Genomic DNA, 14,954 nt, shown 5'->3' with positions numbered 1-14,954 from the left:
CAAATGAACATCCCTTTCTCAAGTCCTGCTTCCCAGATCCCTTCTACTGTGACATCTGTGTGTTGAGCATGCCTTGTGTGCTGTGCCCGGCTCTCTCACCAGGGGTAGCCAAGACTACCACAGTCTAGTGCTTCTTCTTTATTTTCCCAGCTACAGGACAAAAGAATGAAAAGCCCTGGGGTTATTGCACTTCTGTCCTCACTATCTGCTTATTCACAGCCTGATTCAAGGCTCTGCTAGCTTCACTGTTGGTCATGTCTTGCTTGCCCAGCCGGGCTTTTTTTTTTTTTTTGGCTCTTATGTTTTACCCAACAACAATCAGCTAATGGTGCTATACCATGGTGGAATTATAGGACTTAATCTGGACAAGGAGATCATATCTCTCTGCTGTGTCCTGATCCGATCTCTAGGAAATCCAATGACAGCGCAAAAGCCTATCCTCGTCATGACACCTTAGGAAATCCTCAGCAACAGCACAGCAATATTGGTGTGCTTTTTTCCTATTCGCTCGTGCAGTTCCTGGGAGACATCAATGGGCGAAAAGGTAAGAACAGGAAATTGCAGGCAGCTGTAGCTAATAGGAGACACTTTACCAGCTGTTTTTAAGAACTGGAATTGTCAGTTTTTTGCTTTTTTTTGCTTTTATGTTATGTTTTTATTTTTTGCTAAGTGTTAGGCTGAATATGTAAATATCTATGCAAAAACAGGGTAGATTTACCAACCTTCCATCTGGCATTGGTGCACAGGGGCTCTTCTTATTCTTAATAAGGGGATTGAAGCAAGTCTTAGAATGATTGTCCAATGAGCAGGACAATCTCTGCAAGGCACTTCTTGAAAATAGTGCATGCTTGATGTTTGCTTGCCAGCCAAAGGACTTCTCAATGTTGTGTTCTAAAGCCCCGTACACACGTACTGATCGTCGGCCGAACGATCGGCCGTCTTTTGTCCAGGGCTGTCGTGTCTGTTGAAAACTGCAAAAGACTGCACATGAATTTTGTCGGCCAACAACAGCCGACTGCAGAAGTGATGTCATGTGATGGTTAACTTCTGAGCATGCCCAATCTGCTGTTTGTCGGCCGAATTCTGTACTGACTGGCGAACAATCGGCCGTTCTGGTGTTGGCCAACAAAAATTTTAATGCCTGCACACCCGATTCTGTTCGGCCGAAAAGTCGGAGTCGGTTGTTGGAAGCAGGAACATACTAACAAGCCGACAATCGGCCGATCGTTCGGCGGCCGAATATTTACGGCCGACAATCGCTACGTGTACGGGGCTTTAGATGTCATTTTTCATATAGATGCCGGTTAGTCCAAGCATATTTTGTGGGGGTCGTTTTGTTTTTATGTGTCTTAAACTGGTGAAAGGTCAGCTGCACACCGTCGCACACTTTAGAGGTAATTCTGCCTTTCTATACCTTACTGGCTAATCGCAGTTCAAAATAACTAACTTTGTAAATAACATTTATTACCTGCTTATTCGCTTTTACTTATTTGGGGTCTAAACTGTAGTTAACTAATGAACATTCAAATGTATACAGCATGATGTTATAAAGTGTATGTCAAGGCAAAAAATAAAACCTAATGCAGTACATCTCCACAATACGTGCATACTTCTCCATGTTCTACCCATTTAAAGACCCTGTAAGCATATAAAAATAACTGTTGATCTGCATGAAATGTGCTCAGTCCTGTGGGCTGACAACATACAGCAGTTTTGTGGACTAACAGGTGTCAGCCCTGGCCAGCTACTTTTTTTGCTAAGCTGCTTCACCATCTTATTCTCTCTTCTCTACAAATAGACACTAGGGCTGCATTCACATCTGCGCGTAGTGGGAACAAGCGCTCCTGCTAACATTGTTTTTGCACCTTTTTCCATATGTTAACATGTGTCGCACATAGAGTAGCTCAATAACTTGAATGGCCTACCTTACGCATGACAAATGCAAAAAGAAACTCCTGTACTTTTATTTTTGAAAAGGAGCATGGCATAGTTTTTTACTGTGCTTTTTTGATGCATTTACAGTGTGACGAAACACGTTGGCAGAAGGGTGCTTTGAATGCTATTAACATTTACCAATATAGCATGTGTTTACTGTGCAGTTTGCCATGAGATGTTATACGGGGCCTGAATATGCTGTAGTCCAGGATAAGAACCAATGCCCCGTACACACGCATCGATAGTTGGCCGTGAATTTTCGGCCAACGTCCGATCGGCCGATTTTCGGCTTGTTAGTATGATGCTTTCGACAACCGACTGCGACTTTTCGGCCAAACAAAATCGGGTGTGCAGGCTATAAAATTTTTGTTGGCCGTCAACAGAACGGCCGATTTTCCGTCAGTCAGTACAGATTTCGGCAGACAAAAATCTGATGAGCAAGACTAGGCATGCTCAGAGAAGAAAAAACACGGAAAGTTAACCAGCACATGACATCACTTCTGAAGTTGGTTTTTGTTGGCCGAGAAAATTTGGGTGCAGTCTAGAGCACATTTCAACCAACACAACAACACTGGACAAAAGACGGCCGGTCGGTCGGCCGATAATCGTTGCGTGTGTACGAGGCCTAAGAGGCCTATTTAGTCTTGGATTAGACTGGACACAGGACCGCTTTGATTTTCAGACACGATCAACACGTTTTTTTATACTTCTCCAACTGATAATAACAAAAAGCTTCCAAATTTATATTTAACAGAGCAAAAGGTAGAAAATAAAAGTTAATTGCTAGAGTTTACCTACACTTTAAGTATAGATGCTTTAAAACTGCCATCCTAGACTTAAAGTGGAAGCCCAGACTATAACAATCTACTCTTAAATCTGCTCCCACCCGCTTCTAACTCCTCTTCTAACTACCCTGCACAAACCCATACTTAACTATACTCAGGGCCCTCTGGTATGGTCACATGATTGGCTCCCACAATGTTGATGTTAAAAAATAAAAGTGTATGCTGTAACCATAGAACTCCTTTAAGCACTCATGTCAAGCAATGTGTCTATTTTTTTTAGAGAAAGTTCGCATTCCGAATGGACTTGAGTTCATCCGAGTCCCCAGCTCCACTGAAAACTTGCATTACAAAGGATGTAGCAGATATATTAAAGCTGTAGTAAACTCCACTTTTTTATTTATATCTACAGGTAAGCCTATAATGAGACTTACCTGTTTGTACAGTAAATATCTGCTGAAAATGCATCGTTATTTCACCAGCGCTTGCGCATTGCACTCTCGATGGATGGATCCCGACCATATGGTCACAATCTTTACCCAGCTCTGTGACATCAGTCGGCAGAGCGCTTCAGCAGGGTTTACATGCCCAATGTCAATCATTTTTCATGTATATTCTTCATTCATAGAAATGTTTTAGCCTGCTTGCTGTTGCTTTTTCTTCGCTTCCATTTTGAATCTTTTCTTCCCTGCACATACCTAAATAGAAGATTCTCACCACCTTCTCTCCTCACACCAATTCAGAAAGACTCTACCCTTACGTGCTTCATGGCCTGCTGACATCTTGGCTATCCCTTTTCTGTCACTGAATCTAAAATTTGTTGCTTACCACTTCTTTCTGTCTACATCTCAAAGATTGTCTCTCCATCCCTTACCCATATATCCTGCTGTGCTCTTGCCTGTCTGTGCAACTAAGGCTGGTCATACATGTTCAATTTTCTTGCACAATTTCTGTTAGATTTACCACAAACCACATAATATGAGGTCAAAGCTAAACAACACTTTCAATTGTATCCAATTAGGCAGGCCTTTGTACTACATATAAACAAATAATAGTAGCGCAAGATCCAATATAAAATTGTCTCGACAGGACTAAAAGGCAAAGGTGAGCAGTGTATAAATATGGCATAAAACACTAAAATCACTAAAACGTCCCATAGTCCTTTCAGGTAAAGTGCAAAAAGTCCAATAAACAGCCGATAAATCGTGCAGTCTACCAGGATCACCTCTATTTCCACCACCAAGTGTCGGGGATAATAGTAGAAGGAATGACAACTCACCAGACCCTATTGCTCCTTTATTTTCACAAATGAGCAAAAATCGCATTGGGTAAGCTGGACCAGCAGGAAAACATGAGGCATGTAGCATGTATGGTCCACTTTGCTCTGGCTCGCTGTCCACTCCTCTTCATATGCTCCTCACGGTCCCCAAAGCCATGCACTCCACCAGGTCCACTGTGTTTGCTTCTCCTCGTGTCTCTCTCTGGAGTGCATGGCTTTGGGGACCGTGAGGAGCATATGAAGAGGAGTGGACAGCGAGCCAGAGCAAAGTGGACCATACATGCTACATGCCTCATGTTTTCCTGCTGGTCCAGCTTACCCATGCGATTTTTGCTCATTTGTGAGAATAAAGGAGCAATAGGGTCTGGTGAGTTGCCATTCCTTCTATTATTATCCCCGACACTTGGTGGTGGAAATAGAGGTGATCCTGGTAGACTACACGATTTATCGGCTGTTTATTGGACTTTTTGCACTTTACCTGAAAGGACTATGGGACGTTTTAGTGATTTTAAGTGATTTTAGTGTTTTATACTGTTTTATGCCATATTTATACACTGCTCACTGGTCACCTTTGCCTTTTAGTCCTGTTGAGAAAATTTTATATTGGATCTTGCGCTACTATTATTTGTTTACATGTTCTTTATCAAATATTTTCGTTATTTGTGTAAGTAGCAGCACTCATTGATTTTATATCAGCTAGCAGCTGGACCCTCCTTGAGCGCAGAGGTATTTCTATAGTCAGTGCGTGACTTTGGGATTCAACTTTACACTTTGTACTATTTAGTTGAAGGTAGATTTTAAGAAAAATGTACAGAAAATTTTATAATGTATGGCCAGCCTAAATCTCAACGCTCCCTCAACCATTCTTCATACGTTTTTAGTCCCTTGACCTTTCTCCACTTCCCCTACCCCCCTCCATATCCCACTAATTTTATCTTGTCAGTACATTGAAGGAACTGAGAAAGCAACATCATATACTTTCTGCACTCCTATATCTCAAAAGTTTCTGCATTCCCCAGGCCTACAATACATCTGTTGTGTTGTCATCACGGATGATGTCATTGCTCACTACAACCCCTCCTACCCCAAGTATGTCCTACTTAACCACTTTACCACTAGAGCATTTTGCTGTCTTACGTCTGGGCCACTTTTTGCGATTCGGCGCTGTGCGACTTTAACTGACAATTGCGCGGTCATGCGACGCCATACCCAAACAAAATTTACGTCCTTTTTTTCCCACAAACAGAGCTTTCTTTTGGTGGTATTTGATCACCTGTGCAATTTTTACTTTTTGCGCTATAAACAAAAATAGCGTTTATTTTGAAAAAATAACAATATTTTTAACATTTTTTTTATATGAAATTCCCCCCAAAAAAGATGTAAAAACCAATTTTTTTAAAAAATTTTGGCCAATTTGTTTTCTGCTACCCATGTTTGGTAAAAAAAATCGCAATAAGCGTATTTTGATTGGTTTGCGCAAAAGTTATCGCGTTTACTAACAAAGGGAAAGATTTATGTCATTTTTGTTTTTTTTTTTTTTTAACGAGTAATGGCGGCGATCTGCGATTTTTTTTTTTTTTTTTTTTTTTTTTGCGGGACTGCGACATTGCGGCGGACAGATCGGACCCTTGACTGACATTTTTGACACTTTTGGGGGTACCAGTGACATTACTGCAGTAATCAGTGCTATAAATATGCACTGTTACTGTAAAAATGACACTGGCAGGGAAGGGGTTAATTTATTGGAGAGGGAGGGGTTAATGTATGCCTGGTGCTTACTGCAGTGTGGGGGGGGGAGGTGACTGTGTGAGACAAGGACAGATCGGATGTCCAGCTATGCTGAACACTCCGATCTGTCACTGAGGAGATCCGCCCGCTCTGTTTACACAGGCGGGCGGATCTCCAAACTGGATTCCCCGACGATCGGGGCAGAGCAGCGGCGATCGCCGCTGCTCCTCCCCTGGCCCGACTCCCGCTGTGAATGAAAACAGCGGGAGCGCGCCTCCGGCGGCGCTCGAGCGCCGCCTACAGGGGGAGGAGTCTGGCGACGTAGGTCTACGTCGTCAGACGATAATGAGCCACTTTGCCGCAGTAGTACTACGGTACTCAGCGGTAAAGTGGTTAATCAAACCCAAAAATGATTTACCTTTTTTTTTTTTTTTCTTCCAAGATTACTAATATGACATATTCTATGTGTAGAGCAAACTCAAACAATTTACATAAAAGCACTGCAAACTCAAATTACAGCTTCCACCTTCTGTCTAAATTAATCCCAGTAAGAAATAGGCACACATTTGCTAGTCTGAGTTAAAACATTCCCTTTATGGTTGCTTGCATTGGTTTTCTTTTGCACATTACTGTATGTATACTAGAGACAAATCCCACTCAAAGACCTGCCTGCTTTGGATCTCAGAGTATTATCTAGTGGGACCCGAGTTCTTGCTCTACACGGTGTTTGGGGATTACAGGCCAACACATGGACACTGGTATTTGGATATTATGTTTTACGTGATGTAACAAGGCAACACGTGGCTGAAGCCTATGCATCACAGACCATTACCGGAATTCATTGGCCTAATCTTAAGGTCATCGTCTTACTGTGGTTTGCAGTGATTTTATGGGGCCTGTTTCTCTGCAGTGATTGGCAACTGACATCTAAAATCTGGTAAAATATGCCTACTCATTGTATATGAATGTAAACCATCTAAAAACATTAGTAATGTTCTACCTTATTGCAATCTCATTTTTTGGAGTTTGAAAAGGTGGGGGGGGGGGGGCAGCAGGGTATATATTACACGGTCTGAGAATTTTGGAGGATATACACTGTATCATACAGAAGACTGTATAATTTAAAGCTGAGTGGAGTTGTGAGGAGTATGTAATGTACAGCACAGTATACTGGGTATCATAAATACTGCACAGCACATGTATAGAGGGGAGTGGTGAGGATTGGTGTACAGAGTCAAGCTGAGTGAAGTATATGTGTAAATCACAAAATGTATCTATATATATACAGTGGGTACGGAAAGTATTCAGACCCCCTTACATTTTTCACTCTTTGTTATATTGCAGCCATTTGCTAAAATCATTTAAGTTCATTCTTCTTCCTCATGAATGTACACATAGCACCCCATACTGACAGAAAAACACAGAATTGTTGACATTGTTGCAGATTTATTAAAAAAGAAAAACTGAAATATCACATGGTCCTAAGTATTCAGACCCTTTGCTCAGTATTTAGTAGAAGCCCCCTTTTGATCTAATACAGCCAGGAGTCTTTTTGGGAAAGATGCAACAAGTCTTTCACACCTGGATTTGGGGATCCTCTGCCATTCCTCCTTGCAAATCCTCTCCAGTTCTGTCAGGTTGGATGGTAAACGTTGGTGGACAGCCATTTTTAGGTCTCTCCAGAGATGCTCAATTGGGTTTAAGTCAGGGCTCTGGCTGGGCCATTCAAGAACAGTCAAGGAGTTGTTGTGAAGCCACTCCTTCGTTATTTTAGCTGTGTGTTTAGGGTCATTGTCTTGTTGGAAGGTAAACCTTCGGCCCAGTCTGAGGTCCAGAGCACCCTGGAGAAGGTTTTTGTCCAGGATATCCCTGTACTTGGCCGCATTCATCTTTCCCTCGATTTCAACCAGTCGTCCTGTCCCTGCAGCTGAAAAACACCCCCACAGCATGATGCTGCCACCACCATGCTTCACTGTTGGGACTGTATTGGACAGGTGATGAGCAGTGCCTGATTTTCTCCACACATACCGCTTAGAATTAAGGCCAAAAAGTTCTATTTTGGTCTCATCAGACCAGAGAATCTTATTTCTCACCATCTTGGAGTCCTTCAGGTGTTTTTTTAGCAAACTCCATGCGGGCTTTCATGTGTCTTACACTGAGGAGAGGCTTCCGTCGGGCCACTCTGCCATAAAGCCCCGACTGGTGGAGGGCTGCAGTGATGGTTGACTTTCTACAACTTTCTCCCATCTCCTGACTGCATCTCTGGAGCTCAGCCACAGTGATCTTTGGGTTCTTCTTTACCTCTCTCACCAAGGCTCTTCTCCCCCGATAGCTCAGTTTGGCCGGACGGCCAGCTCTAGGAAGGGTTCTGGTCGTCCCAAACGTCTTCCATTTGAGGATTATGGAGGCCACTGTGCTCTTAGGAACCTTAAGTGCAGCAGAAATCTTGGCCAGATCTGTGCCTTGCCACAATTCTGTCTCTGAGCTCTTCAGGCAGTTCCTTTGACCTCATGATTCTCATTTGCTCTGACATGCATTGTGATCTGGAAGGTCTTATATAGACAGGTGTGTGGCTTTCCTAATCAAGTCCAATCAGTATAATCAAACACAGCTGGACTCAAATGAAGGTGTAGAACCAAACAAAGGATGATCAGAAGAAATGGAAAGCACCTGAGTTAAATATGAGTGTCACAGCAAAGGGTCTGAATACTTAGGATCATGTGATATTTCAGTTTTTCTTTTTTAATAAATCTGCAACAATGTCAACAATTCTGTGTTTTTCTTTCAGTATGGGGTGCTATGTGTACATTCATGAGGAAGAAGAATGAACTTAAATGATTTTAGCAAATTGCTGCAATATAACAAAGAGTGAAAAATTTAAGGGGGTCTGAATACTTTCCGTACCCACTGTATATATATATATATATATATATATATATATATATATATATATATATATATATCACCATTAGTAATGAGACAAACATAACTGGGTTCAGTAAACATGGATAAAATTCAGGTGATGAATCTGAACCCCATTGAAGTCAATGGGAGGCGAATGTTAAAAAAACAGTTCTGGCTATTTCCTAGGCTAAAAGGCAATTGATTATCAAACAAATGGCATGGGGGGTGGGGGGATGTATACTGCCATTGGGAACATGTGCCAAAGCAAAAAAATTGTCTGAGAGCAGTGATTTTAGTATTGCTTAAAGATGAAAGTAAAGCTTCCTCTATAACTTAAGCCTATGATAAGGCTTACCTATAGGTACTGTAAATATCTCCTAAACATGCACTGTTTAGGAAATCTTTACTTTGCATGCAGCCAGTGACATCACTGGTGCATGCGCTCTGAAGGAACGACTACCCGTGTGACGTTCCTTCAAAGCCCAGTGTCGTGAATGGCGGCTTCTGCGCAGGAGTGACATCATCGTGGCTCTGGCTAGTCAGATGGCTGGAGGACTAAAACCCAGAAGGAAGACGGGTGAACATGTCGTCTGCGCCAGCAGAGAGCGGGCCACGCTGCGGGGGCTTCATTCTAAGGTAAGTAATACATAATGAGCTAGTATGCGATACATACTAGCTTATTATGCCTTTGTCTTTCAGGTTTGTATTTTTGAAGGAGAGGCAAACCAGCATTTAAAGTGCCTGGATTATATACAAGATTACCATTTATCAAGCTTAATTGTGAGGCAATAAGGTGAAGCACCTACCTGAGTGTGGGAGCACAACATATTGAGGTGATATCGAGCCTGCTCACTACCAAGATACCCCTAGGCACCGGTTATTGGGACACACTTCAGTATATAGGACCACCTTATTTGGACGCATTATATTTTGGACAAAACGCAAATGGGATTGGACACCAATTTATTGCATTGATTTTTTTGCACGGTTGTTATATGCATATATTTTTTAGGGATATTTATATTTGGTTAACACCACATATGGAATTGGATATAAATCAATTAATTTAATTGTGCATATTTTTGCAAGGTTATCACGTAAAAAATTTTTTTACGCAGGATAAATAGAACACAAAGAGTCTCATTGCACATTTACCATTATATAGCAGTGACTTCAAATACATTTTATTAATGTCCACTGTTGCCATAGTTTACACAAATTTGCGCAGCACATTTTACATTATATTATTTCTACCTTTTTGGGGTTAAAAATTTCTGCCGTCCTTACGCAAAGATCCATGGGATGCATTACTTCACAAACCAATTCTTGAACTATCTAGGCGAGAACGTATCCTGGCAACACATATCTTTATGGCCGCGAAGCAAACCATAGCAAAATCATGGAACACGCCCCTCTATTCTTTTAAGGAGGTGAAGTGACAGGTGCATGGTACACTGACAAACGAAAAACTTACGGCAATACTCAGACACCAAAGACAAGTTTAGTAAGATTTGGGAACCTTGGCTGGACCAGTTCTCAAGAATGAGCCCACTGTCCAGCTTTCTGGACTTTTAAGCGGAGACCCTGCTTATCCAGCCAGAGGCGGCCTTAAACCCCCGGGTGGGGTCTTTCTTTATCTTCTTTTTTTCTTTTTTCCTTCACACCAAATTTATTCTTTTGGATCACTTAAGCTAACCCCTCTGCTCCTTTCCTTTTCCTTCTCTTTCTTTTTCTACTTTTCTTTCCTGGTTGACTACAACCAGAGGTCTACGTGTAGAGACTATTATTGCTCTCCAGCCAAAATTTTGGGATTATACTTTTTCCCCTTTGTCAGTCTCGAAGTGGATATATTTTGAAGTCTATTTTATTTTGTTTTTACCCCTTTTTTGTTTTCTTTTTAGCTCTGGATAGATTTCTTGGACTTTACCTAAAATGCTACCATGGGTCTACTTTAGATATCATTCTACACTGGTCATACCATGACTTCTGGAATAATGTCTGTTTAATATGTCCTCTGAGTCCAAACTACTAAAACCTATATATGTCTGGTTAATGCATTTTAGGCTGTAAGGCAGTGGTCCTCAACTAACAGGCCAGATTTTAAGTATTACCTTGGGGAGATGCAATCACTGAGCAGCAAATTATATCACCTGGGATGTATTTCAGTTATCTTGCAAACCTGGCCTGTTAGTGGGCCCTGAGGACCAGGGTTGAGGACCACTGCTCTAAGGAACCGAGATAAATCAATCTAGCTACCCTTAATCCTGGTTTGAAGCCAAAAGATTTAACATATCGAGGGCCTAATTGTCTGTATTATTAACACCGTTTGTTAAACTGTTGTTGACTACTAGCCTCGGCATTTGTTTACTGTTTTATGAGTTTACCGTTACTCAATTAAAATATTGTGAAATAAAAATTGCCGCCGTCCCGTGCCTGCAAATCTTTTGTTTTTCGCATTCAGGGCAGCAGTTGGACATCTTCACAGGCCCCTTTTCAGAAGTGACTTACCCTGCCGGCTGGCGCTGATGGCTGGGTGGGACAGGGGAGGAGCTAATTGGAGCTGTACTGAAATGATTACATAAAAACTGACAGTGGTTTGACATTTGGCTGCACGGCACGCCCTTGTCAGCAAAGCTCAGGATATTGCTGATCGTCTAGCTTAGACTGCAGTTTCTATTCTAGACAATAAGCAATTAAAATAAAGCATAATACATACGGTTTAGTTGTTACACTTACTAAAACAAGGGCACATTAAGAGCCCATTCAGACTAGCGCGACACGACTTTGGGGGGCGACCTGTGAAATCGCGTGCACCGCTGTGCATCGCGACTTCGGCGCGACTTGCAGAGACTTCACATAATGGAAGTCTATGCAAGTTGCCTCCAGGTCGCCCAAAAGTAGTACAGGACCCTTTTTCTAAGTCGGAGCGACTTGTATCGCTGATATTAGAACGGGTCCTGTGCTAATCAATGGACCGCACCGAGCGCGACTTGTCAGGCTGACAAGCCGCCTGACTAGTCACGCTAATGTGAATGGGCTCTTAGATTTTTAACTGGAATTCCACTTTACATAACATGCTTATGGGGTAACTGGCATATACAAAGAAAAGGGTGTGTTTAAATTGACGGTAAAATGACAGAGTTCCTTCTGTTTGTAAATAAAGTAACCGTAAAGTAAATTCCGGTCATCTTCACCAGCCCCCTATCTTAAAAAAGATCTTCACTGCATCTGAGCACCACAAACCAAAAACACGATTTCATTTATTTTTAATGTTCAAAGCAAATTCCCTGATCCATCCATGTCTACATGCTTTATTTTGTTGAGAAATCACTTTGAAAAATGCCCTTAGCATTTCTGGTCATGCCCAACTTGAGTAAGGGTAAATGATTCATGTAGCATTTACTTCCTGGAATCCATCCAAGCATGCAGGAGAGTGTGCTTAGCCGGGAAAAACCCCTGGTCCTCTCCACCCCTCCTGAAGACTTCTGGAATGTATGACATATTTTTGCCTAGGCAAGAAACCAGAAAGTAACTGAAAACTGTAAAAAAAAAAGTTTTAAAAAACAAGAAAATATGATATACTTTCCTGTCTGTTTACTAATGCTAGCAACATGATTTCAAATAATCAATGTTAATTGGGAGAGTAAAGCTCCACTTTAAATGAGGGCCTGGTATAGATGTTAATGAGGAACCTCCACACATAACAAAAACAGCATGCAGAGCCCCTGAACTCAACTCCATGTACACATAGGCTTTTATCAGAGTTTAGGAGCAGCAGAGTTTGGGGGCAGTTAAACGTCCCTCTCCTGAATGCAGAAGAACCATGTTCAGGAGAGAAACGTTGTGGCAAAAACGCCGTACCACTTTTCTGCCACGTTTAGCATTTTTCTGCTGCCAGGAAGTTAGGTTTAGGGTTGGCCAGTGTAGATGTAGCCTTATTCATAACGCAATGTACAAGGTGGAGTATATCCTATACTGAACAATATAACAGTAAGGAACTGTTTGAAATATTTAACACACAGCACAATGTACAGAGCAGGCTGTATATTGTACAGCACAGTTTTAGCTTGTTACTGTATGCATTGGGCATTGTTTTGACCACTTACAGTGCCTTGCAAAAGTATTCGGCCCCCTTGAACTTTGCGACCTTTTGCCACATTTCAGGCTTCAAACATAAAGATATAAAACTGTAATTTTTTGTGAAGAATCAACCACAAGTGGGACACAATCATGAAGTTTATTGGATATTTCAAACTTTTTTAACAAATAGAAAACTGAAAAATTGGCCGTGCAAAATTATTCAGCCCCCTTAAGTTAATACTTTTGTAGCACCACCTTTTGCTGCGATTACAGCTGTAAGTCGCTTGGGGTATGTCTCTATCAATTTTGCACATCGAGAGACTGAAATTTTTGCCCATTCCTCCTTGCAAAACAGCTAGAGCGCAGTGAGGTTGGATGGAGAGCTTTTTCAGTTCTTTCCACAGTTTCTCGATTGGATTCAGGTCTGAACTTTGACTTGGCCATTCTAACACCTGGATATGCTTATTTGTGAACCATTCCATTGTAGATTTTGCTTTATGTTTTGGATCATTGTCTTGTTGGAAGACAAATCTCCGTCCCAGTCTCAGGTCTTTTGCAGACTCCATCAGGTTTTCTTCCAGAATGGTTCTGTATTTGGCTCCATCCATCTTCCCATCAATTTTAACCATCTTCCCTGTCCCTGCTGAAGAAAAGCAGGCCCAAACCATGATGCTGCCACCACCATGTTTGACAGTGGGGATGATGTGTTCAGGGTGATGAGCTGTGTTGCTTTTACGCCAAACATACCGTTTTGCATTGTTGCCAAAAAGTTCGATTTTGGTTTCATCTGACCAGAGCACCTTCTTCCACATGTTTGGTGTGGCTTGTGGCAAACTTTAAACAACAATTTTTATGGGTATCTTGAGGAATGGCTTTCTTCTTGCCACTCTTCCATAAAGGCCAGATTTGTGCAGTATACGACTGATTGTTGTCCTATGGACAGAGTCTCTCACCTCAGCTGTAGATCTCTGAAGTTCATCCAGAGTGATCATGGGCCTCTTAGCTGCATCTCTGATCAGTCTTCTCCTTGTATGAGCTGAAAGTTTAGAGGGACGGTCAGATTTGCAGTGGTCTGATACTCCTTCCATTTCAATATTATCGCTTGCACAGTGCTCCTTGGGATGTTTAAAGCTTGGGAAATCTTTTTGTATCCAAATCCGGCTTTAAACTTCTCCACAACAGTATCTCGGACCTGCCTGGTGTGTTCCTTGTTCTTCATGATGCTCTCTGCACTTTAAACAGACCTCTAAGACTATCACAGTGCAGGTGCATTTATACGGAGACTTGATTACACCCAGGTGGATTCTATTTATCATCATTAGTCATTTAGGTCAACATTGAGAGATCCTCACTGAACTTCTGGAGAGAGTTTGCTGCACTGAAAGTAAAGGGGCTGAATAATTTTGCACGCTCAGTTTTTCAGCTTTTTATTTGTTAACAAAGTTTGAAATATCCAATAAATTTTGTTCCACTTCATGATTGTGTCCCACTTGTTGTTGATTCTTCACAAAAAATTACAGTTTTATATCTTTGTGTTTGAAGCCTGAAATGTGGCAAAAGGTCGCAAAGTTCAAGGGGGCCGAATACTTTCCCAAGGCACTGCATTATTTTGATGTTAGTCAGTACCATGATCCCAGTCAGTATTATGTTGGCAGTTTAAGTAATGTGAACTCTAAATAGTATTTTTGATGTTACAGACACTTTTATGAGGTGTAATGTGATGTTGGTCATGATTGTAATATTAATTTACAATCCGTATCATGATGTCCTTGTGGCTGCCATCATTTTCAGAAGCAAATCTGCAATCACAACTTTGTGACTGGTTTTCATTAAAGGACACATATACTTAACAACCTACACCACAAGTATAATAATACACGATTTCCAGTTCTTTAGTTGACTTGAGCATGGTTTGTAATTTCTTCATACAGTAGGCAAGTGTTTAATCCTATGTCTGGAAGGATGTCCTCAACAGGTACACAGACAGCAATAAATAAAGAAGGAGAGGAATTCTAGCCCTTCACCACTCAATTCAAAACTAGTAATAAAGATTTGTTTGTTAACTTTTTTAGTGTATCTGATTTCAATATGCTTAATATTTAATATGTTTTCTGCATCATAGCTGGAGGCCCGCCAGTTTGACACCCATTACAGCAAAGCCTTATTTACAGAGCATGTGTCTCTAGGCTAAGCCAAAAGATAAATGATAGCTTTGTGAAGGATATATAAACATTTATTTTTCCCCC

General features: G+C 41.4%; 1 protein-coding gene across 7 annotated transcripts in view; it reads left to right on the top strand.

The window, feature by feature from the left end:
• MIB2 (MIB E3 ubiquitin protein ligase 2) overlaps window positions 1-14,954 on the top strand; it is a 285,750-nt gene that overhangs the window by 72,044 nt on the left and 198,752 nt on the right. Inside the window, exon 1 of one of the 7 annotated variants that reach the window (XM_082273688.1) lies at window positions 57-544. The exons of the other annotated variants lie outside the window; for them this stretch is intronic. The gene's annotated coding sequence lies outside the window, so the exon portion shown is untranslated. Of the gene's footprint in view, window positions 1-56; window positions 545-14,954 lie in introns of those variants that run through there. 7 annotated transcript variants of the gene reach the window in all.

The sequence above is a fragment of the Pelophylax lessonae genome (genome assembly GCF_965119305.1).
Source record: "Pelophylax lessonae genome assembly, chromosome: 12".
NCBI classification, from domain to species: Eukaryota; Metazoa; Chordata; class Amphibia; order Anura; family Ranidae; genus Pelophylax; species Pelophylax lessonae.
This window is presented reverse-complemented; position numbering and strand designations above follow the sequence as displayed.